Here is a 4,097-nt window from a genome sequence, read left to right as displayed (position 1 = left end):
TCATTCAGCAAAGAAGTGCATCGTGTGCTAAACGCACATTTTCCCCGCTAAAGAACGTCGTGATCACCGAACGATCACCGCACGATCGAGGTGAAAGATCCCTCAAAAATCTCAGCCATTTTCTGGGAAATCCCACCGAAAACAAATAAAGAAGAAGAAGAAGCTCTTGTGCAAAAGCTCTCGATGGTATCCCGAAAAAATTCCACACACTGCTGTGCAGTTGGATCTGGTAAAAAGCAGACCATCTTGTATGATTGTTATACCTCCGTCATTGTCTGGAATGCGTCGTACGAAAAAAAAAAACGCCCACCTCTAACATTTTTATCCATCTTCAGCCAATATTTACCCGCGTGCGCTTTTGCAAAATACTTTTCCAATTGATACCAATTAATGGTTAATTAATCACGTGGCACGAGACACATTCACGTGCCATTTTGGTAAGCATTTTCCACATTTTTCTCGCACAACACTCAAGTTTTCCCGCCAGATCACAAAGCAGAAAAAAAGTAAACGTGAGCATGACGCGGAAATTTTTTAGCTGGTTCGCGGAGTTTATTAGTTTTTGGACAATATATCTAACTGACTGAATGGGACGACAGGAATGACGTCAAATTGAGAAATTGTAAATATTTGTGATTCTTTCCTTTCATTCTTTTTCTCATCATTCTTGCCAGAATTTTTAATTAATTTAAACTAATTTGTTTTTAAGTCTTTTATCTTCATACATCTGGCATTTTGAATTAATTCTTTAAATGCGCAATAAAGTGATTTTTATTGATTAGTGTAACGTTTACAATGATTTGTAATTCAAAGAAGGATAATAATTAAAGGTTTTTAAAGTGATTTGGAAGAGATTAAAGAAGATTCGTGAACTTCGTGAGTTTGTTGTGAATTTTGAAAGGAAATTTCCACTCACAGAGCCCTGTTAATGGGACCAGTTAACGACATGGTTAAAATGGTTGAAGAATCGAAAACATTATTCCCTTCAACTTCATTTTGTAAACTGGATAAAACCCAATTTAGTGAGAAACTAGTGTGGGGTGAAGTGGGTCACGCAAGGGTTTTTTCAAATCTTTTATTATTATGAACGCAATAATTGCTCCAAGTAGAATTTAAGAATTTTAGGGTTTTTTTTAAAGTTTTCTGTAAGTTCTCATAAGGAAGGAATGTGGCGTAATTTTTTAAAAATAATTTAATAAGAAGCGAGAAAACTTCTTTGCTATGAACTCATATAAATCATTTAAGTATATTCTTTAAATCATAAGATAGAACATAAACGCGGAGCATAAAACAGCAGAAAAAGACTTTGAAATTTTTAAAATCCATTAAAATGACGAAGTAGAACAAAATGGTTATAATTCTAAGAAAACTGTAAGACTTATGTTAAGGCTCCAACAGATGGACGAGAAATTCCTCGTGCGGTGCGGCGCGGCGAGGTTTTCGTGGCCCATCGTCGCTTCGGATTGGCCGAAAAACGTTCTCGCACGGTGCGGTGAGAGTGTGTGAGCCATCTCTCGCTTCTGATTGGCCGAAAACCTCGCCGCGCCGCACCGCACGAGGAATTTCTCGTCCATCTGTTGGAGCCTTTATCCAAAAACCATTTTTAGATTCTAAAGTTTATTAAAATTAAATTATTTAATTAAATTATTTTTGAAAAATGTTTTTTTTTTTACAAAACTTGTTTAAGGAAGAGCTCAATATGTTCTGAAGTTTGTATAAAACTAAAAATATAGCAAATTAAAGGATCAAATTAGTAACAAATTTATTCTTTTCTATTCTTACAATTTAACGGACTGTAATATTTTGAATATTTTAACAGTTTGTTTCTTTCTTCAGTTGAATCGTAAAAAGTAAAAAAAAAAATACATTGCTTAGAATCTTTAAAAATCCTTCTGAAAGATTTCTGGGATAGCAGATTGTTTGTTTTTCTTTCAAAACAAGACATTAGAACAATTTTAAAACTTCAATTGTCAAAATCTTACTATCTTTCATTTTAAGAAAATAATTAAAAAGATTTTTAACAGAATCGACCCCGTCCGTAACATTAATTTTAAAGAAGAATATCTTTTTTTTAAACAATTATAAAAGTTTGAAATTAGCCATATTTAAACTGAGACATTTTCTATTTTTCTTCTATTCGCAAATATTTTTAGAGGTTTTAGACTCTGAAATTCAGAGCTTCATTATTATGCGCTGATTGAACTTGAAATACAATAGTTTAGTAGAATAATTCACTTTCCTATCTTTCATGGTTTACACATCAAAATTTATTCTATTTTAGCATTTTTTAGAGGTTCCTCAAAGAATTTTTTTGTGTCTGTTGAATTATTAAATTGAAGAGTTAAATTTCCTTGTACTAGGCCACAAAACTTTCTCTCTGGAATGCAATTGAAATCTTTTGATTTAAATTAATAATTTTGGTAAGAATTCGCTTAGAAATCAAGGATTTGTTCAATATATTTATCTCTTTTAACAACACTTTTAAAAGAATTATAGAAAAATGCAAATATAAGGAATTTTCAGAAAATTCATTTTCAATTGAAACCTAAAAAATCCTAATTAAGAAAAGAAAAAAAGTATTTGAGCATACTCAAAATATTCCAGTTTAATGTTTGACTTTAGAGACTTAACGCACTAAAGTTTCAAGCGCTTGAAACTTTCAAAGAGACAGCATGCGTTCCTTTTATTCTTTTCCTTATAAAATATTCTGCATCAAGTTCTTGAAACTACAATCTGCTAAAGAAGTTAACGATTTTTGCATTTCTTGTTTAATTTCTTCAATGATCGGAACTGCAGTCTAGTGATTAAGATGGTCCAAGCCATCTGTCATCCTTTTCTTCCTAGTTCTGTAAGGCCTAAAGTGAATTTATTTCACCTACTCAACCCTTTAAAATTAAGAAAAAAAGTCTTCCATATGTTTTCGTTTCCATCAAACTCATCTCATCTTTCAAGATGAATGAATGAATCAGATCTTACTAGAATATTCTTTTGGCCAATATCCTGGTCAAGGACGTCTCTTCTGTGTTTTGTTTACCTTTTTTCTGCTAAACAAGAAGCACGAATTTCAATTCGTGCTTAATTCTTAGCGGGAAGATCAATGAATTGTGTGGGAAAAATCTTCTTTTCTATGCGAAATTTGGATTTTTGCAGTTTTAACCAACAATTTGCCAAAACACAACTTTCATTGAACTTGTGGCTTGCTTGCTGATCAGTTGTTACATTGCACAGTGGAACAAAAACAGAACAATCACCTAGCAAAATCCGGATAAAAAGCCAAAATAGCTCTCCACACGCCCATTGAAGAATCCTCTGTTTGTTATTTAATTGTGATGAGTTGCTTTTGGAGGTGGGAAACTTTTTTTGAACGCTGAAATAATTGGTTTATGTACCGTTGTTAACCAGGTGAGGAATAAGAAAAGATCGAGCTAATTGGAAACTGTGAGGAATCGGTTAGAAAAATATGAAACGACGGGTAAATTTGAATTATTTGAATTTTTTCGAAAAAGAAGAAGAAGAAAAAAGAAGAAATCATAACCTCAAAATCTGATCAAGCACAACAATGTGACTCAGCAATTTTCCAATGTATTTTCTTAATTTTTATGTTTAATTTTGTAGTAAGAGTGTCAGAGGAAAAGTGAAATAAAGAGAGAAGTGTTTAAGAACTGAATCAAGTGTTTATTTAGCAACAAAAGAGAATCAAAAGCAAGTGAAAACATCAAAGTGTCCCAGCAGCCTGCATACTCCGTCACGCCGGTCGCATCGACCCGGAGTATTATTAATCAACCTATGTATATTGCAGGTAGATTTCCCTTCAAGGACGTTTTATGCAATAATTATTCTAATTCTTTGGGAATTCTACTGTGCAAGTTAGAAGCATTGGGGCACCACATATGCATTCAGCATAATGAGAATGTACTAACTTTCCCGTATCTCCTATGCAGGTACGTTCTCAATAACAGAAGCTGATTCAATTCAAATAGAAGGGAGAAAATTTAGGTTAAGTGTTTCCCTTCAGGTTTGGATCTTCTGGACAACCAGTTATTGGATCCTAACCACCTAAAGGTTGCAAAGCATTTCTTAAAACAGATATCGTTATC

General features: G+C 33.0%; 1 protein-coding gene across 1 annotated transcript in view; it reads left to right on the top strand.

Moving 5' to 3' along the window:
- The window catches only part of LOC129792945 (beta-1,3-galactosyltransferase 5), a 1,144,668-nt gene that overhangs the window by 703,080 nt on the left and 437,491 nt on the right, over positions 1 to 4,097 (top strand). The gene's annotated exons all lie outside the window — the stretch shown is intronic.

The sequence above is a fragment of the Lutzomyia longipalpis genome, chromosome 3 (assembly GCF_024334085.1).
Source record: "Lutzomyia longipalpis isolate SR_M1_2022 chromosome 3, ASM2433408v1".
Taxonomy (NCBI): domain Eukaryota; kingdom Metazoa; phylum Arthropoda; class Insecta; order Diptera; family Psychodidae; genus Lutzomyia; species Lutzomyia longipalpis.
This window is presented reverse-complemented; position numbering and strand designations above follow the sequence as displayed.